Below are 21,655 nucleotides of genomic sequence, written 5' to 3'. Positions count from 1 at the left end.
GCAGCCCAATTTCTCTTTCTTCCTTTTTCAGACTAGGTTTCTTATATGCAGTTGTGGTGATTTTCTTCTTTTTGTTTAGTTGGTTCTTTGGGGTTTGTTTTTCTAAGATGTGGATATTTTGGATCTGTATCAAAGCCAAGGCATTTCAGATCTTCTTGGAGTTAACACTGGAGGTGCAAATGGAGCCTACAGTCATGTTGTCTAGACTAGGAAGTCTCCTTTCACTACTCAGACTACGTGTAATCATTTAGCAATAGGAAAACTGAGAAATATTCATGTCAGTTCCTGTAGCCAATTTCAGGATTGTTTGTAGGCTGTCTTTGGCTTAGCTGAAGAGCTTCAGTTGTCAGGGAAGATAAAGAAGAATTGCAAATTCAACACCCCTAGACAGTCATCATCCAGACTACTGTTGCGTATGTCCAGGACTGTTGTATGAAATTCTATAAAGCTCTGATTTCATTTGTATAAGACTAGTGGAGATTTTATTTAGTCTTTGAAGTCTTTTAACATGTGAATGCATCCTCACAATGCAGGCAACCAACCTGGTGGTGCATGAGGAGACTTGGATGCTCCCTGTGGTCAAAGCACAGGGGAAGGTAGTGAACATGAATGCACTCATTGGTGCTTGGATGGTGGAAATGCTTTGCAGAATGAAAGGTTCTGTGGTTCTGTAATTCACAGAGACCTTCTGGGTGCTATGGTGGCAGATCACCTCTGAAGGTCATGTCTAATCTGATTTGCAAAGCTGTTTTAGTGACTGTTTTCAGCAGCTTATATATCACTTGTGTGTTCCTAGTCAGATAAGCTTTGTGGTTGTTTGAAAGTTGCTCTCCCCTGAAATAAACCCCCCCCACCCCTCCAATCTACAATTTTAAATTAGCTCTCAAAGATATGGAGCAGCAATAAAGTTAAAGAAAAAAAAAGAATAAAATAAACAATACAGTCACTAATACAGAGTAACAATACATGTAGGTTGGTGGCACATTGAAAATGTTATCCTCTGAAGTGGTGTTTGTTACAAGGTCTGTAAAAGATGTTCTCTGAAGAAAGAAAATAGTTCCTCTGGGGACTGTGGAATGGCATTTCAGAATTGAGTATATGGGATAGAGGTCCCCTCTGGCGGAGCATCTCACAATGGGATGTTATGTTCTTATCAGTCATGCACCGATATTCAATAGTTGTTATCAGCGGAGGTCCCCTCCCGAGGAAGGTGTGAATGTGGTCATTCAAAGAGAGAGATAAGGCAAACTGCTCACTTGACAAGGTAATCAGCCATACAGATGGTAATGGAAAACATCTTGCATGCAATCTTCAACAGTTTGTAGTCAAGCTGTCTTAAATGGCAGACAAGATAGATGTCTCTTTATGCTCTGGCCCAGCATTTTCATTTTAATTTGTGTTTATATGTTACTATGCAAAAACTTCTTTCTGACACAGTAGTAGTAGGTAGAAAAACCAAACCAAACCCTCAAAGCTGTTCATTCGAATTAAAGTATAGGGGCCTCCTGATAAAAGAGTTATGAGGCTTTCTGATGGTAAGATTTGGGGAAAACCAAACTAAATGTGAAAAATGCTCTTGGAAATCTCTGAAATAGGTGTTTGTATTATCTTCAGATAGGTCCTAATTGACGCTTCAAGAATACAGATGTGAAAGGGAAATATGTAGGTCTTCCTGGAATAAATCAATAGGACTAGCTGTTCCTGGTGCAAATCAGCTGCTTCTACGAATGGACTTTTGAAAGGGCTTGACAGTTTACTCAGAATTAACAGGTAATTTATGGCACTGGAAGCCAACCATCAAGCCTATGACTGGGGAAGTCTTAGCAGGTTAACCATCTTCCCCTTTAGGTATCTGGGCTAAAAAAAGAAAAACCCACGATCTGGAAGGATGAGTAAGCATTATATCATCACTGATTGTTCCTCAGCTCCCACACACAAACAGGTCTTAGCCCATGACAGAATACTGGCAGGAGCTGCTGTCGGATTGACAAGTAGCAGCTTTGGTGTGAAGCCTTCCTGGAAATCTTTTTTCCTTCTAGTTGAACAGCATCATTTTATCCTGCTATCTTAGAAGATTTTTTCACAAATCTTATTTATTATGCTGCTTTGGATTTTTCTAGCCTTGAATTTTTGATCTCCCTTAAAAGCTTTCTTTGGTATCTGTGTCCTGTCCTGCTTTAGATTGCAATGAAATTCTTAGTGTGTTTATTCTCACAACACAACCTTGTGAGGAAAAGAAATGCAATTTGCAGGGGAGATTGCTAAGGAAATAAAGAGACAAAGGTGAGATTTCGTAACCTTAAATCTAGTGGCTTGCTGTCATCAGAAGTACAGATCTCTGTCACTTCTGCTCCTTTCCTGTGGAAGAAAAGACCTTAAAAATGAGTCTTCTGAGTTCTTGACTGGTTGCCCTAATCTGGGACACAGTCTTCTCCCTGTCAGCATGTGAAATGCAGATGGGAGTTTTGGAAACTGGGCCAAGGGAAAATTTCTCCAGATACATTAAAGTTGCACTGCAAATCATTATTTTTGATTGCAGTGGGGCTTTGTTTAACAAAGGACAGCCTATTGAAGAGTTTTGAACTCTGTGTATCACATAACAGGAAGGAACAATTCATTTCGTCAGGAACCTCTTCAATTTAATATTGGCTTTAAAAATACTAATTGCAGAGACTTCCTGGGAATGTGCTATTTGATTTTTGTTGTCCAGTAGAATTTAAACTTGTTGGTTTGCATGACTATTTTAAGCTCTACATATTGACAATGCTTCCAGTCCATGACATGACAATAACAGCTAGCAAAAATAACCTTGAAACTGCTGAAGTGTTTCACCCTTCACAGACAAATGACAGAGCATGCTCCACACTCTCCGACCACCCTCTTCCCTGTGTGATTTGGGTGGGAGAGGGATGGAATGGAACAGACTGCTTTTTTTGCAGCAAGTTCTGTCAGCGAATCTAGGCTTTTTAATTAGCCCTCATTCCCTTACAATGCACTCTGAATACCTTTCCACAGTTGAATATTTCAGAACTGAAAGAATGACCGCAAAAGCTGGCAAGCTTAGGGTAATCCTTATGGTGGTGGTGCTGCTCCAAAGGCAAATGAAAAGTCAGAAGTACAGCATCACCAGAAGTGAACCCTTATGGCATCCTGAGCCATCACAAATGCAGTTCTCTCAGAAGCCCTTTTCTATGTCAAGAATTGTAACTGAGTTGCAGATGCCCTGGAAACCCAAATCTCTGGAGTAGCCTTCTCTTACAGCCTTGCTCTTGAGGTTTGGAAGACCTTCCTGGAGTCTGGATTAGACTCAGGTAGAAGATATTTAACAGGGAGTGACATTTATTGTACAAGGAGATGAATCTACCTCTGTTTACCATGGCACATGAAGTGGAATGCTGTTATTAGTGCAATATAGAAATATTGAGGGTTTTTTAAGAAGGGCTATAATTTTTTTAATCTTCTTTTGGTCAAACAAATGCAGATAAGGGTTCCTAAAAAAGGAATGTATCCTCATTTTTTTCCATCTAAAATTCTTAAAACCATAATAATAGTATGCCAGTGTCTCATGGTTTGTCTGAAGCTGTCTTTTTAATATAAATGCATGAACTTGATTTTTCTCCTCATTTTGCAGTTGCAGTCACAGAAGCATGGAAAGGATGAATTGAATGAACCGTAACTGCCATACGGTTCCTTTGCTTACTGCATTGGTGGCTTAGGAATCTTTTCTTTCTCTCCAGTGTCACTTCCTTTCTTCTAATGATCTCTCCTTCCTTATATTGTCAGAGGTCAGCACAGAATTTTTGTCAACCCTTTGGGCATAAAGATTTCTTAGTGGTGTGTTTCATCAGACCCTGAACAGGACAGGAAATACCCAGTGTAGAGTTAGTTGCCTGAAGATTCAGGTCACTGTCTGTGGGTGCCAGATGCATTTTTGGAGGATTCCTAAAAGCTGTCTCAGATTTTCACCTTGTTTTGGAGAGACACAATATATGGAATTGGAAAGCAAAATACAGTATTTTTTACAGTAGTCTTGTCTTCTGCTGGTCAGTTACTTAAACTTGAAATGTGACTAAGGTGTACTATTTGTTGGAGCAAGTCCAAAAGAGGGAAGATTATGAGGAGGCTGGAGCACCTTTCCTATGACAACAGGCTTGAGAGAGTTGTGGTTGTTCAGCCAGGAGAAGGGATGGCTCCAGGGAGATCTTAGAGAACTTTCCTTAGCTGGAGAGGGACTTGTTACAAGGGCATGGGGTGACAGGACAAAGCATAGTGTTCTTAAAGTGAAAGGGGATTCATTTAGATTGGATATTAGGAAGACATTCTTTACTGTGAGGGTAATGAGGCTCTGGGACAGATGGATGCCCCATCTCTGGCAGTGTTCAAGGCCAGGCTGGATGGAACTTCAAGCAACCAGCACTCATAAAAGCTACCCCTGCCCATGGCAGGGGGATGGAGCTAGGTGATGGATCTTTTAGTCTATGATCGTGTGATTTGGGCACACAGAGAGTGTACCTCCTTAGCATGCATACAAGTGAGTACTCTTGGAGTGTGTGCACACACATACGTGTGTCCTGACGTGTTTGCACAGGGAGAAAGTCACCGTGTACACAGCTCTGTCTGCGTGTACTTTCCCAGCATGTATGAAAAGACAGAGCAAACTCACAATCAAATAAGCAGCGCGAGCAGAGGGAGAAAAGATGAGATTGCAGTTGATTAGGAGCCTGGCAGCAGATGTGCTACACAAATCCAGCCCGCTGCATCCAGGCTGTTTCCATGGCGATGGAGCGAGTAATTGTGGAGCTCCGGCGCGCTCCCCCGCGGCCCCCGCCAAGGTGGACGCGGATGCCGGGGTCCCCATCAGCGCTTCCTCCGGGTGAGCGCCGGGCTCTGAGGCAAAACGAGCGGGCGGCGCGGGGGGAGCCCCAGAGACGGCGATCTCTGCTCCGCTCATCCCCGCCGTGCGATGGCAGGATGCGAGGGAAGCGGCGCTCTTCCTCGGAAATACGCTCTCCCGAGATGCTAAATAAGCGGGCAGGAGTTTCCCTGCCGCGGGAGTGGGCTGCCATTGGCTGCCGCCGCCCGCCCGTGCCAATGGGAGCCCGCCGGGCGCCCGGCACATAAGCGGAGCTGGGCGCGGGCAGCGGAGCGCGGCCGCGGGGCAGCGCCGGTCCGTGCCTGCCCGCCGCCCATGGCCGCGCCCGGAGCGCGCCCCCGCCGCGGAGCGCCCGCCGCTGCCCGCCGTGCGCACGGTGCCGCCCGCCAAAGGCTGCATTAAGTCATCCGCTCGCGGCCGTGTGGGAGGTGAATTTGTCATCGGGAACGATGGAGCTACGAGATCTCTGTAAGTAAAGCCGTGTACTTTATCCTGTTTCAGCCCGGGCATGGAGCGATTGGTGGTGCCGAGGGATGGCAGAAAGCGAATTAGTAGCGACTGTAGATATCCCGAAGAATTCCTCGGTTTTTTGTCTTGTGTAGCGAGATATGTTCTTCCGAATGATCTCGGGCATCAGACAAACTAGTTAGCTGTTTGCATTGCCTTGGGTGTTTTTTTCAGCCTAATTGAGGTTAGTCTGTGGAAGGATGCTGTGTTCTTGGGGTATTTCAGATCACCCCTGCGTTTGAAAAGGAAAGCAAAGCAAACCACATGGAGCAGAATGTTGCAGGCACAAAAGTCTGAGGTGTCCATATGAAATCACCAGTATTTCTGGTGTCAGTATAATAATAACAGGTATGTTATTACAGGGATTTGTCAAATGCCAGTTTAGACCCTGAGCCAAGAAAACACGAGTTGCTCATCATTCATCACCGAGTTCAGCACTAAAAAGTCATTGCTTTTCCTACTCCTCCTGTACCTTTTCTCTTTTTCTCAAATTGTTTTATTCTTCTTTGAAGGCTTTTTAAACCACATTTAATTCAAAAGCTTTCCTATTTGTTTATGAAACCTGTGAGTACATGAAAAGTGTGGAGAGTTTCCTTTTTCACCATTGTGGGGCATGTGTTAGAAGTTGATTTCTTTGCCTCTCGGGACTCTGCTTTTGATTCTGTAAAGCAGAAACAGTATATCTAGAAAGAGGAGGGAAGTGTGTGTGCAAATCTGTCCCTCTGCAGCCCTCTGGGGTTACTTACACCAACCATGAATTCAGCTCAGTGTTGTTCATGTTTTATCGTGACAGGGAGCTTTGCTGCATGAAGCTCATGGTTGTCTCTGCTTAACCGTCTCTGAGACTGTAGTCATCTTATCTGGTTTGTGAAAATACATAGGAGAAATGGCAGACATCAGAAAAAAAATATTTAGAAAAAGACTTTTTGTTTTTTTCACCCTGTTCCTGAGCTTGTCAAGTATATCGGGTATTTTATAGTAACCAAACTAGGTGCAAACATTGTTTGAAGCTGGCTGCATTCTAGGGATCCATTTTTGGTATTTTGTGTTCATTTTAGAACTTAACACAGCACTTCATTTCCCAGCGTTAGGAACTGCTGAGGAGTCATATTGCTGCCTGGGAATCTCAGGCTGAGGGTGTAAATTTCCTTAGATTTGGTTTGACTGGTCAGCTTTGCTTTTGCCTTGCAAGTTGTGGCAGGAAGGTGTGTACATGGAGCTTATCCCTCCAGTTAAAGGATGCAGCATTGCCTCAGAGTTGATGCCAAAAAAGAATATGTCAGTGTTTTGAAGAGCTGCTGGATCAATATAATTTTTTTAAAAATACATAACATAGAATTCAGTGCATCAATACAGGGAGAGTGTCTATTGGTGTGTGTAATACTACTCCTCTGTGTAGTTTTGAGTGTTTAACCTGATGTATAACAAATGCAGGAGGGACCCCTTATTAAGCTTGACTTATTGCTTTTTATGAAGACACAGATATAAGTCACTCTTCCCTGTATTTCCCAGGGATGTTTGGGTCACCTTTTATTGAAATGATGGCCCCAGGCATCCTATTGGCACTGGGCTTAGAAAAAAAGGCATTTTTCTAAGGTATGCAAAAAAAAAGATAACTGTTAGCTATTATTGCAATTCTTATTTTTGTTCAGCAGTGATGAAAGTGCCAAGAATGAATATTTTTTTTTCAATGAGGAAGGTATTTTGTTGCTATGTCACCCTCCCCAGGGTCTTGTATCGTTCATTTGTATTTACTTAGCACTGGTGTAGCTAAAAATCCCATTGCGTACGGCAGTCTAGGCAGAGAGATGTGCCCACTCCCCCATCTTGAAGGTGGATGCTTTGATCTAGGCTAAGATATTCCATAAAAATCTGTGAGAAAGCCTGGACCCTTGCACACCTGGGCATGGGTTGTTCCTGACTCCAGGCTGGTCATTTTGGACACCTTTGGGATGCATCAAAATGAAGCTTAATTGCACCTTTGCGGGTTTTTTGTTCCATACCTTCTGCCTCCTGCTTTATTTTATGATTGCTGATGTGAAAGCATAGGAGAACATTGTCTTTTAAGGTGACTGCAACTCTTAAGATGATATTTTAATTCTTGTTAGCACTCCAGGGATATAGTTCAAACAACATAAACCTCTCAAGTTTAGTCACCAGTGTTAGGCAAACATTGTCTGTGATGGAGTTCCTCTCTCTCCCATAACCTTTGTTTGAAGGGATTTTTTTGCTTGTCTACCCCCGTGCATTAACAGATAAAAGGAGGGGGCTGGGGAGGGAGGGAGAGAGAGAGACAGCCTATAATTGCTAAGCACTGGATCAGTCTGTCTGAGGGCTTCCAACCCCTGTGATGCCTGAGGTGGAAAAACTTGTGTTGCAGTCCAAGCCGTGCTTGCATTGGTTTTTTGACCTGATGGTGCAGAGTACTGTTGCTCGTCGTTAGTGCTTGGGGATGATCTGCGTGGGAGAGGCATTTCAGATTCCCAGGCTATGAGAGTTCCAGCAACAGAGGAGTGAGTAGGCTTCAGTGAGAGCTGTGGCATGCTGGCAGCAGTTGGGAGGATGCAGAAGCTGAAAAAAAAAATGCTATCTTGGGGTAGCTTTAATTGGTTGCATTGGAAAACACTTGGTTTGATGGGCTCATATGTCTTCTAAAATGCTTGGTGCCAGACCAAATTGGCATAGCTCCATTGACTTACACGAGATGCCACCAGGCATTGCTCTGATCTTCAGTCTTATGCTTATATTTTTCTGGGAAGAGCGAGATTTTCAAAAAGGCAGCAAGTTATTTTTTTTCTTTCTATTTGCCTCAATGATGGTAAATTGAAAACTGAAATGGAGTAGGCATTCCAGAGGTTTTGTTTTGTTTCTATGGGCTTTAAGCTTAATGGGTTATCTTTTATCTGCTTGTAGAGCTTTATACCCATATGTCAAACTATACTGGAAGCATAGAGCAGAAATTCTGATCTGAGCTTTGTATGTGTTGAGAGATACTAAGTTTGAATATTTAATTATTTCCCTGGATCTTAACCCTCCTTCAGTTACAAAAACCCTCGTGGTCACTCATGTTCTAGGTATACAGATGCTAGAGCCACCAGTCTTCAGTTTTGCCTCAGTTGTATATTGTATTTTCACCCCATTATTCAAGTGAGTTGGCACAAATTTTTACACACAGGTGTAAAAAAGGTGGCTCAATGCATTCACCTCCAAAAGAATAGAAGACAGTTGTAACTCCAATTAAGACTGACCACACAAATATAAACAGTTCCTTATTTTTGTGTCTGAAAAAAAACTCCACTTTTTTAGGAGAAAAACCTTCTCCGTGCTAAGCCTTGGTTTACATGGAACATCATGCCATGGAAAACTCACTCCCTGTTCAGTGCATACACATCACATCTCCAATGGCACATGCACACAACAAAGCAAGACCAAGCACAGAATAAAAATGGAACAGCAGTAAAACATAGACTTGTGAACTGTGAAAAGCCCATTGATTTGCTTGACACCCATTTTGTTCAACATTGTGCAGTGCTAATCTGAAAATTCCTGTGCGTCACAAAAACTTTTCAGAACAATAAGAACTGTCAATTCCAGCAGATTTTACAGACCTGTCATTATCCTTCTTGTCTTAAAGCACTAAGTGGCATATAGAGGGATTTTTGGCAGGAGTTCAGGACTACTCTCATGAAGAGGAATCGTATGCCACTACCTCATGGATATTATCATTTGAAGCTAGAGTTCAGCCCAGCACAGGCTCCAGGAGGCATGTCTTTGCCCATTCAAGTGTGCTGCCTTTATGGATCTCACTTATTTTGTCTCCTCAAAAACCAACTTAAAATCACTGCTTTTTACTGTTCTCAGATGCAAAAATGTAAAAGAAAAGAACTGTACATACTCTCTCAATTTTGACTTGATATCTTCCAGAGAACTAGAACACTTTAATAAAATCATACCCCTCCCCTCCACCTGCTGCTTCTTCAGAAAAAAAAAAGTGGGGACAGCAGCACTGATGGCCACAAGCAGAAGTTTTTATTAACTCCCTTTTTCTTGAGATCATATTGCTGGTACCTCCTTCTCTTGGAGTATCTGTTGAGAAAATGCTCACACACCCCACATCCCCCTTCATTAGGAACTCAAGCCCTCCTTAGACTTCTTCCCTTACAAGGGAAGAAACATTGACTTTGTGTCAGAGAGATTCCATTTGAAGTTCTTTATCAGAGGCCATGTAACTTGAAAGTGTTTTGTCTTCCATACTTACACTTCCCAGTGTAGCATCATCTGCATACATACCTCACCCAAATTAAATAAAGTTTCAGTACAGTCAGGGTCACGACAGTCACTCTGAATATGAAAATATTCATTCTGTTATGCATCCTTGGTTTTGGTAACCTGCAGAATCCATACATGTTGCAATACACCATCAGCATTTTTAAAAGTCTGAAGAGTACAGATCCATTTTTTGTGGACTTGACAAAATTCTAGCAGGTTTTGCTACCTAGGAGTTAAGTGGTTTGAAAAAAAGCATGTGAAAGTTAGACCTCAGAGGACATGCATGACCTTCATTTAAACTAGAACTTTGATTAGCTCTATCTAGGATGTTTTAAACTCCTCTGTAATGCACAAAAGCAATCTTGTAATGGGGTGAAAAAGGAGATCTTCTTACTAATGCTTAGCCCACTGTCAAATTAATACATCAAATAATATGCTCTTATCCTTAATCACTGGACTCCTTTTATCAGAGCTTTTGATGTGGCAAAGAAAGTGCTTGTTCCATAGTTACAAACCCAACTCTCTTAGTCTTCCCTTTTCTTTGAACTTCAGTTTTCTTAAGACTTGGAGCATCGTGATACAGAGAGCAGCATTCAAAGCTAGGTATTTCAAGACTCACATTCGTATTAGAAGCCACACAAAGGGATTTTCTGTAAGTGTGGTTTTCAAATATAGGTAACCTTCTGGCTTGACCTCTGGATCCACTCCCAGTCTGCATTTCAAGAAAAAGAATCTACCCACATACAGTTATCTCCAGTAAGATCAAAGCTGTCATTGTATTCTGACACCTGTGAGAAAGAAATGGAAATATTTTTAAAAGTGGGGGAAATTGTGAAAAGATTTGAATGAGTTCACATTTCTGAAAGACGTGAACCCACGGATCTTGGAAGTGAAAGGAAGACTTTCAGGATAGCTGCAGAATGTTTCTTTATTTGTTAGCTTCACCAAGTCAATTAAACAGATTTGAAAACATAAACAAAAATAGATTTTCTAGATCCCTACAAGTATAGCTCTGCAAGTGCTTTGCCATGAAAGTTAATAAGGTTGTAACTTCAGACTAGGGTTTGTCTGGTGCCTTACAGAAGCCACTGCAAAGGATGGTGTTATTCCAGTCTACCTTTGCAGCCCCTTGTCATCCCAGGCCCCCAGCCAGGTAATAATTAGCATTGACTCCATGATTCTCAGCAGGCTGATCAATCACTTCATTATTCTATACTTATTAAGAAACCCATCACCCTTACAGACACTCACGATACAGGTGGACCCAACTGGTCCTTCAATTCAAACACCATCACCATTGGCCAATTAAGAAACCACCCTTTGGGAAACAAATCTCCATAACACTTTCCACATGTTCAACAGGTGCAGCAAGTGAAGATAAGAAAGAATTGTTTATCATCCTTTTCCCTGATCTTCTACAGCCCTTCCCAGGACAATGCCTGGGAAAGTTGTGCCTGTGATTCTCTGTGGCCAGAGAGCTGCTGCCACAGTCCCTCTTCCAGGTGTGGTGTGTTTCCCAGTTCCCACTCTTTTTCTGGCAAAGGTGTAAGTTGTCATAGATTTATCCCAGCTCTGGTAGACTTCCTGAAGGACTGGCGAGAAGGTATCTGCAGATTGAGAAATGCAGGTGTTTGTCTTCTTGTATTTCCTGCTGTCCTGCATGAAAGCACCAGAAAGGCTTTGCAGAGCTTGTCCTTCCTCCATGTGGATGGATCATCAGCAAAAGGCGCAGCAGAGTCAAGGTGTGCCTTTTGCTGCACTGCTCCCTTGCCTCAGCACAACCAGCCTTAGCAGAGCCCTTGGCTTTCAGCCAGCTGGGATGTGCCAGAACGTGCTAGAGCTAAAGCTTTGAGTGCCCTACAAGGGAAGCATGGCCCAGTTTTTGGCAGCACCACAAGGTTATCACCTCCCCATCAGATAATTCAGCGTGGTGCTGAGGAACATTTGTGTGGAAGATCGTGTCCTGCAAGGAAGCTACCTCACAGTTCCTGTGTTCAGCACAAGGGGTTAGAATGTATCTGCGGCCCGAGCCACAGGGAAGGGAAGGACTGTGGATCAAGCAGGCTTCTCTCCTGATCCCCACTGTGCCCTCACAAGGGACCTTCTGCTCTCTCCCTCCCCAAACTTACCTTTGGATGCTGGAATTAAGCCACTTGGCCAACAGAAGCTCCTCTCAGCTCTCAGAAAGGGGAGCCTCCCCTATGTGAGACTCCTTGTTGTCTGTTCAAGCTCTCAGGGTCATGCTTAGGAGTAGCTGCAAAGAGATAAAGAATGTCTGTGAAACCTCTCACTTCCACAGGACCAGTTGCTTTGGTGCATAGAGTAGTAAACAATCAAAGGCTTGAGTTAGGAACACCTCTGGTGTTCTGTAACTGCACTGAGGAGCTGGGTTATATTTATATGTTAATGGCTGGTCTTGAATTTTGCTGCCTTTAAATGCTACTATAACCCAGTTAAATATTTAATAGAAGAGTGGAAAGTCTATTCACAGCAGTTTCACAAGTAAATTCTTTTGTTCCCACTTCCCAACTTACCTTTTAAAATCCCCTATTCAAATTACCACCCTATCTCAAACAGCAACACGGTGTTTTGCCATTATGCTTAGAATGTCATAAGTTTTATTTTCAATGGCAAGTGAAATTATGCTCATTTTCATTGGTACTGAAAAGGTACAAGTGAGTCTTAAAATAAGTTCTGGTTTTTCATGCATGAAATTATGTATCAGTTCACCTTTGCATGCAGGATTTCCATCATTGTACAGTCATGGGCATCTACTCCAGAATGAACTTTGCACCAATCCCAATAACAATTTTTGTTGCTAAAGGTTCTAGCCCAGTGCATTTCAAGGCTTTCAATTTGTGTTACAAATTTAAGGTATAAGCAAGAAACTTTGACTAAGAATGTCTCTGGTGGAGTAAATATCAAGCGTTTCAGGCATACACTTCTGACCATAAACATTTATCATTGACCTGGTAAGATAAACAATTGCTGGATTGTGTTCCTTTTTTTTGGTTTTTAAAGGACTTTCTGTCAGTTTTCAACAAAGGATAAAAGAGACACCTTTCTAATTTTGTTAGATGTTATTGGGTACTGGTAACTGAATGTAAATTGTGTTTTTTCAGCTGGAGAGATGAATGACAGATTCATGATGTGAAAAGTATAGGAAAGTCCCCATTCAACTTAAACACCAGAGCTCAGTTGCTGATTATCCCAGAAGTTTGCCTGAACTATGATTTAAAGATTTTATTGCACCAAAATCCCAGAGCTTATTGCAGTTTGCAGCAGATAATCACAGTGTGTGGTTCTTGTGATTGTGAAGAAATGTGCACATTTCATCATGATCCCCTGCACAGGCAGACACCTGGGCCCCAATCCAGATCCTTTCAGATCATGCCCTCAATCTGGTGTTCTCATCACTGCCTCTGCATCATTGCTGCTGGCAAACCATTTAACCTAGCAAGGGTACTGTGCATCCCCGATGTCACAGCCAGTTTGGAGCACCTACATGTTGCCAGTGCCACAGAGCACCTGTAAAAAGTGAACACGGCGGATGTGGGTCACTTTTGGGGCTGAGCACAGTGGTCCTGCCTCACAATTCCGGTCACCTCAGCATTATCCATCACTTACATGATCATGGTCAGGGTGCAAACTCAGGAGCTGCTTAAAAAGAACACCAGTCCAGAAAGCAAAACCTTGGCCGTGTTGAAACAAGTGCTAGAACTTGCATCTTTTTTAGGCTGGTCTCCAGAATTAAGGAGTTGAATTCCTCCTGGGCTGAAGTGGTCAAATTGCACCATGAAGTCAGCCAAAAGGCATCTCCTCCTAAAGAAAATGAAAGATGTCAGAGAGCTCTGTGTGTGTCAGTCGCAAAACAAGTAACAATTTCGATTGCTGATACACAAAAGAGACTGTTCCACCAGGGATAACAGCTTGTTACTTGCTTTGCTCTCGGGATGCAAGGGAGAGAGGAAGAGAAAGTGTGTACTTGTAGCCAAGTTGGCTGCTACAGTCCAGCAGCACAGTCAATCAAATTGTTTCATCCTTCCAAGTCACTCTGTAATGTCACTGATTTATCTTGCTGCCATGCAATTGTGCCCTGTTGATAATTCCAGTTTTGTCAAGAGATGATAGAGATTTTGCAGAAAACCTGCAAGCTACTCTTACCAAACAGTAGGCAAACAGTAGGAGAGCAAAGTAAGATTTCCTCCTTTTTCATTGATGTCTATAAATAGTCCATGCTAACCTTAACAGCCTTGGAGATGTAGGGAACCTTTTTTTAGAAAAAGAATCCATTTTTTTTAAAATCACATTGACTCAGCAGAAGTAGATGTGTGTGTTTTAGATCATGATAGGTTGACAATCAAGCCCTGCTGGGAATGCTTAGCTCTTCAATTCTGGCTGTAATGTTTTACGTTTATTTTAACTCTGCAGTGTATCGGCACAAGTCTTGATATTATGGCCACAGAGGATACTGCTTAGTTACTCCATATATTTAAAAAGAAAGGTTTTATTTATAGTTTTTACAATTTAGTTCTCTGTTTCTTTGATTTTTCCTTGTGTACATGAGAAAGAGAGGACATAATTAACCAAAGCACATTTAATTTATGTCTAAGAATGGGTTGCTTTATAAGAAATTTTTGAGCTCTCTGTTGTGCTGAGCAGAATTAGTCACAGGAGCCATTACATAGACTTCAGTGGTATTACTCCAATATACAAGTGCTAACCAAGCATGATTTGAGTTACTTTGAAAAGTGTAAGAGATTTCTTAGGAAAGCTGAGTCCTTTGGTCTTGCAGACAAGAGGGTTTTCTCAATATGATATTAGTATGCATGCATCCAATTAGAAATTAATGGGAAATACAGATTTATGTAGTAGGAGGAGATAACATTACTGATGCAAAAAGTAAAATGGTTGTCTCTGTGTTACAAATAATCGGGGAATATATCACCTTTTAGTTAGCTCTGTAGTCCTACAAGACTTTTTACTAGTACAACTCATAGGATCTTCACTGGAAATGTAAATTTCTGCAGAAGATGAAGATCTCTGTATTTCCAGGTTAATTTTAATTTTTCATGTGATTCTAGGCAGATTTAAAAGGCAAAAAAGGATAATTTAATACATATGCCATACTGACAAATGTATAAGTGAAACAAGGCTGTAAAACAATATAAAGATTTTAGGTACTAATCAAGTTATTTTCCTGCTCTTATCAGTCTTGACAATTCTGAAAATACCATAGAGAAGTATGAGTTTGAAAATAAAGAAAAAGAGCAGATTTCCACTATTTTATGCATATTTTTGGGTTTGATAGAAAGGAATATTAAACTTTGTGTGTTTGACAGTAGCATTTGATCAGCTGAGATTCTGTCTGCTCTGCTCTTAATCCTGTGGTATTTCAGGATCTTTAACCACCAATTTCTAAAGATGATAATCCAACCCCCTGCAGTCAGTTGTGTTGCTCTCATCAAGAGCCACACTGGAGTTACTGGTCTTTCAATAGAAACTGGCTTAACCTAGCAGGTGGTTAGATTTTGTTGAATTTTTCTTTTAAAAGAGTTTGGCTAGTCTATTAGTTGGTTTCAGTGTAATGCTTAGATGTCATTCTTTTATTTGGGTCTTTTGAGGGTGGCCTTACTTCAGTGATGATGAAAATCATCCCTGCTTAGAAACCTCACCTCTGGCAAAGCTTCAGTTAGCATCATGAAAAAGAGCTTTACTGTACAGACTGTTCACTTTTTCTCACTGATCTGGCAGTCCACTGTCTCCCCCAGGGCTTTGCTTTAATATGGCTTGTCTTGCCACAGGGTAAATAGGAGAGGACATCTCATGATAACCACCAAAATTTCATGCAAATATCAGCATGACCTGGCTACAGCACCTCCAGTGCAGATATCCTACTCTAAGTATTCTAGATTGCTTTTAGGAGAACAAGAAGGGGAGCCAAATCTCAGGCGTGTTTCTCTGCTGCCTCTCTCTCATCCAGAAGCTGATGATGAGCCTTCAGAATTAGGTGGCTGTCTTTTAAAACATTAAATCATAGCACCTTATATTCCTTTCTAGTTTATTTTAGAAAATCAGTCCTAAGATAAAGGACTTTAGAAGTAAAAGTACCAGGGTGATGCTATAAAGCTTGTGGTCCTGTTTTCAGTAGTGCAAGTATCAGGAGTCAGGCTGAGATGTTTATAGATGATATCTAGTAGCTTTCCATTGACATCAGGAGACACTCAGATTTGCTTCAACTTGCAGCTGGAGAGGCATAATAAATTCTCTGTTGGCCAAACTGATCACTTAGAAGCTACACTCCAAGCAGGAGCAAGCTGCAGGCATACCTGACATTAGAGAGCAAGTTTCCTATTCCATACAGGCTGATTTGATGCATCTCTCTGTAAATCTTTAGTATCCTTACTTAAAACTAGGAAAGCTAGCAAAAGGACTTTTCTCTAAAACTCTGGAAAAGTGAAGTAAAATTGCTCTGAGTTTTACCAAAGCAGAATGACAGCCAGAAAGTGCTCAGCAAAATCCCAAGGAGGAAAGCAGGGTGCAGGTCCTTGCAGCCTTTGAGGACAAAAAAGAGTGAAAATTGGGGAAAGGCAGAACAGTAAGCCAATATTGGTTCAAGCTGGCAGTGTGTGTTGTGAAGGGAGGAGAGAACATTCATGCCATATCCAGAGTGGAAACACTAAGACCAGCCTTGAGCAAGAAAATATTATTTGTATTTGGCAGGCATCCTATCTCTGAGAAGTAGGAAAGGAGAAAGCCCTGTCTCATGGTGTGGTTGATGACTACATCAAATGGACACAATCTGCTTCAGTCCTTCCATCCACCACAGATTTGGTGTACCCCCTTGAAGCAAGCAAGGGAACTGCCCTCTTGATCCTTGGCTTTCTGCTTCTGCCACCCTTGAGCAGCAGCGCTGTCCTTACTTCATGGGGTATTGCAGGTGTAAAGTACTGAGGATTCAATGCAGTGCTTCAGAGCAGGCAAAAATAGGCTTGAGTCCTTAGGGTTAAGGTTTCCCTGCAAACAAGCTGCAATAATGTTTATAGATGTAAATTTTATTAGCCAAGGACGCTTTTGTAGTTAAAATACGGCGATTCTAGTTTCTTACAGGAGATGTGAAATTTCCTTTAACACAAGTGGTTTTGTAGAGGAGCAGGAGTAGCCAACACTGTGTGCTAACCCTGAAACACTATGTGCTAACCCTGAAATTGTTTCTTATGTTCTGTCAACTTATTTCTGGCTCACTGCATCCAAATGGGGGCTGTCTTTCTTCAAAAACTCAATTTTACCATGGTTAGAGCCAAATTTGGGTCTGAAAGGGCTAAAATTTGAGTAAGCATACTATATCACACGTGTGAAGATAAATGTCCATAGCTAGGCACCATCAAGGTTTAAACTAGACCAGTGATGCCAGTTGTTTGTTGAGAGGTGTTGGATCAAACAGAAGTTGCAGGTCATGGGCTGCTTGGTTGCTACATGGTTGGAGTGTCCCCAGTGTCTCCTCCTGCTTTGCACATTTCCTTTCTTGGAGCAAGATGCAGGCCTGCTGTGTGATGGGAAGAAGTGTAAATTGGCTTATGGGTGAGGAAGGAATGAGGGAACCCTCAAGGAAAGGAGAGGGAGGGATAAAAAGAGAACAGGCCATATTGGTTTGGACGCCATAGGTAGGTCACCTTCAATTAGATATCTACTACAGAGGTATTTTCCTCCTTGTTTCTACAAGTGCTGGGATTGGGAAAAGTATTTGAGTAACTTCAGTATCATTTACATTTTCCAGTGCTTCCATTTACATTGGGATGCTTTAGTTCATCAAAACAGATAAAAAGACAATGTGGCATCCTCACCGTGCTGCCCAAACACCAATCATCTTAAAGGAAGGAAAGTTCAGAAATATAAATAGCTACTAAAAATATGTCCCTGATCTTAAAAAATGCTGAGTCCTAGGATGTTTCTGCTGTTAATGCTTTGTCTTTCCACCCTTTTTTTTCTTTTTCTAGCTTGGTAGTGGCAGCCTATACAATTATGAGCTACTGCACAATTTTACACCTAAGGTACACAGTCACATTTAGAATCTGACAGTGTTCTCCTTCTGGAATAGGAACACTGCTTGCAGCCCACAGCTGAAACAATTAGCTTCATTAAGAAAAAAAATGTTCTCTGGCTTACCGATACATTTTTAGAATTAGTTAAAATGAAGCAAAAAAAAAAAATTTCAAGTAGACAGGTGAACAAGCCTCAGTACTTTAGGCTTCTCTTAGGGTTTTCAGAATCTTAGGGTTTTGAGAATATAAATGATTTAAATTAAAAGCTATTGAGAATATATAATAGAAGAAAGGGCTCTGACAACAGCAGATGGAGCAGAATAGAAATTGTGATGTTACTAAATGTACCTGATTACACTAAAAACAGCAGCTGTAAGGAGGAATTTGAACTAAACTCTACAAACATGTATTCTTATAGCTCTTATTAATGGGTTGTTCTGTTTCTCTCCCAGTTTCTCTTGACCCTTTTCAGAGGGTTAAATTAATCCCTTGTGCAGCTCAGCTGAGGATAATGAAGTTGTCCCAGGGTACAAATGTAGCCTTTAGGTTTGACCTACAGAAGGCTGAGTCTCTATTCCTCACTATGTTTTCAGGCAGTTTTATTTATGTTGGATTAATTAAAAACACCCTCTCCATTCCCCAGGCTTATGTGCTCTCCTGTGCAGAATAAAGGAGGTTCCAGTGTCTGACCTCTCTCAGCCCATCCACGCTGATGCAGAGACAGTATAAAACTGCTAATGAGGGGATCTTAATGACCCTGATCATGTTTGTGAGCAAAAAGGCTCATGTTCTGATAGAAGTGGCATGGGCATGATTTATGATGTGAGGAACAGTTTGGATTCCTTTTTGGAGTCATAGGCATGGCTCACATTTGGCCAGTAAGGCAGAGCCTTCTTTGCTGTAGGTGAATGTGAGGCATTAAACCATATGGTCATCTGGAATTTGATACAGGGCAGGCAGACTGAAATAAATGCCTGTTCAAGTTCCTATGTATTATATTTTTAAAAGGTCTCAAAACTGGTTATTTATCTTTAATATTTTTAATACATCAGTGTCACAAATACTACCAGTTTGAGGTCCAAAGCCTGGCTTTTTAATCCAGTGTGAGACAGACTGAAATCTGGTCCAAAGTCACCCCATTATTCTGACAATTCTGACTGCAGTAAATTTCCTCTCTCTCTCTCTCTCTTTCTCTCCTTCTCCTTCTCCTTCTCCTTCTCCTTCTCCTTCTCCTTCTCCTTCTCCTTCTCCTTCTCTTTCTCTTCTTCTCCTCCTCTCCCTCTCTCCCCCCCTCCCCTCCCTCCTCTCCCCTCCCTCCCCCCCTCCCTCTCTCCCTCCCTCCCTCCCTCCCTCCCTCCCTCCCCCCTCCCCCCTCTCTTCTTCTCTCTCTCCCCCCCCCCCCCTCCCCCCCCCCCCCCCCCCCCCCCCCCCCCCTCCCCCCTTCTCCCCTTCTTTCTAACATCCCACTGAGCAGATAACACATAGTGGCCAAGTGGAGGCTGGTACTTTGCTCTGAGGCATCAAAATAGACTTGAGGGATAAAGAGAAGTTGCCATCAGGAGATCACAGCAAGAAAGTATCTGGTTTCTATGCCACAGTGCCCCAAAAGCTAAGTGGAGCCAGCCAAATCCACCTCTCACATCTTCTTTTTCTTATCTAGCCCTCTAAATTGTCTGTAAATTGCTGTTTAAGCTTGATTTAAAACAGCCTATGCATAGTAGTTGATACCTTCACAAATCAGGAGACTTGCACATCTGTCTTAGCATGAGCATTTCAGTTCAGTGTTCAGTAGAGCAGAGACAGAAAGGGTTTTTTGGTCGTGGGTAACAGTGGATGGCTTCTGACAACTTGGAAATCTCTAGAGGTGTAGGGAGCACCACTGCACTGAAATGTCAGAAATGTTAAGTTTTCCTTATGGTCATAACCAACCTGTGAACACCAAAAGGGCATTTACAGATGGTGTTTAACAGATGCCACTGATGTTTCTGATGGCCAGGATGTGTTGGGTGCTACATGTAAGTATTTGATTACTTGGCTAAGATCTGTCAAGATGGTATTTTCAGACAAAAGAAAGAGTGGTGGCTAAGACTTCTTTCAAGGTCTGTAGTTGTGTTGGATTTGTTTTGCACTGATTCTAGAGAATACTGATTAGTATAAATCATTTTTCATTGCAACACTTGACCAAGGCCTGTAATCATGTCACTACTTCATCTGTGCCTGATTGAGAAGTCCCCAGATTAAGCAGACTACTTATGGTGAGAAGTCCCCTCTTTGCCAGCTGGGAGTTTGAAACCAGCTGCATTCTGAAATCTGAAAGAGAGAAAGAATCCTTTAACTGCTTTGTAAAATGGTCTCTTCCTCATTACCCTAATCACACAAGTCTACTGAGGGCTGAAATCAGTTTTTTCCCTTTTTTTCTTTTAAAACAGACTCAGGAGGGAAAGACTAATGACCACTGAATTGAAAAGGATCACTTGGGTCATCCTGGTCCCATTCCTGGCATTCAGTAATAGACACTGGAGCAGAGGACACCATTAAACTTCTATTCCATCTGCCTTGCTGCATGCTTCAGGACACAACATTTCCCAATGCCCTCTAAGCCATGAGGATCCTCTTGGAGAACTGAGTGCCTGTATTATGTGCCACAGTATAAATCAAGTCAATTACTTAGCTCAGGTTTTCTTTCCTTAAATGAAATAGTATCTGAAAATTACATTTCTTAGATTAAGTTCTGAGGTAATTCAGGAGAAAGCATAAGTACCCAACATTTTCAGTTGCCCTTCTGGATCTTGTAGCCCAGAGTGGCAGTGGTTCAAACCCTGAGTTGCAGCAACATATGCAGGAGAGATACTGATACTACCTGTAGCATTAGTTTCCTCTGTTTATTCTCTTAGATGTGATAGTTGCCAGTCTTCAGTGCTGGGGAGTAAGACAAAAGGAGAATGAATACATGGAAGGATTAAATTATGTGTCCAAGGTCATATAAAGGCATCTGTAGGAGTCAGCAATTAGATATATGCTACCTAAATGTTAGTACAGTGCATAAATTAAAGGGATGGCCTTCTTTCAGTTTTGGGGTTTTTTGTGTTTAAAGTGGGAAATGAACCTTCAGACTGTGGTGCTTGTCAAGTTTTTAGCTAACATTTAGTCAAGTAGGGCACATTGCTAATATTGTGCTGTCTGTAGTTAATGAGAATTTCTGGGTAATGGACATTGTGAGCTCCAGTCTAGCACTTAGATTCAGCCACTGTTTTCCCATTACCCTTTCCTTGAGACTGCTCTTCTTTTGATGGAGTGCTCTTATTGCTGTGAGATCTGTCAGAGCTTAACAAAGGAAGCATGGCTTCACCAGCAAAGATTTGGGATAGGGGCACTGTTTGCTTTCTGGCAGGATAGAACAAACATTTATCTAATCAACATGGAGCAATAGCCCAGTGGTTGCTAGACTACGTCTGGCAAAGCACAATAGAAGCATTGATATTACTAACATAAAACTTGGTTAATAATGTAGTGCAATGAAAAGTACCATGCTCTGGCTATGGATAAATCTGAGTGCAGGAGAACTCTGAGCCCTGGAGGTTCCATACTATGCTTCAGATGCTTATGCTAAGGTAAAGAAATTATGCATTTGTGGATATAGTGCATATATGACAAGAGCATTTGTCACCAGTAGATTGAATTTGTGAGGTCCTGAGCATTATCAGCTCTCAAAAATTTTAATGCCAATTACCAGTGCAAGAAACAAGACTAAAAAATTCTCACCCTCCCCCCCACAAAAAAAAGACAAAATTCTAGGAGCCTTTTGTTTTGGAGAAAAGTCTGTTTTAAAAATAGTACTTTTCGTAATTGGGTATCTGTGCCTTGTATGTAACATCCTTGCTTTGTACACGAGATAAAAGTAACATCTGTGGCTCCATTTGTCTAACAAGCAGTTTTCCTGCAGGCTCTCTAATACTTGCCCTGG

The 21,655-nt window shown here is 41.8% G+C and overlaps 1 protein-coding gene across 5 annotated transcripts in view; it reads left to right on the top strand.

Annotated features, from left to right (window-relative positions):
• The window catches only part of ELMO1 (engulfment and cell motility 1), a 302,044-nt gene that overhangs the window by 215,250 nt on the left and 65,139 nt on the right, over positions 1-21,655 (top strand). The window contains exon 1 of one of the 5 annotated variants that reach the window (XM_030965316.1): positions 4,531-5,341. The exons of the other annotated variants lie outside the window; for them this stretch is intronic. The gene's annotated coding sequence lies outside the window, so the exon portion shown is untranslated. Of the gene's footprint in view, positions 1-4,530; positions 5,342-21,655 lie in introns of those variants that run through there. 5 annotated transcript variants of the gene reach the window in all.

This window comes from Camarhynchus parvulus, chromosome 2 (genome assembly GCF_901933205.1).
Source record: "Camarhynchus parvulus chromosome 2, STF_HiC, whole genome shotgun sequence".
NCBI classification, from domain to species: domain Eukaryota; kingdom Metazoa; phylum Chordata; class Aves; order Passeriformes; family Thraupidae; genus Camarhynchus; species Camarhynchus parvulus.
The sequence above is the reverse complement of the archived record's forward strand: the minus strand, read 5'-3'. Positions and strand labels throughout refer to the sequence as shown.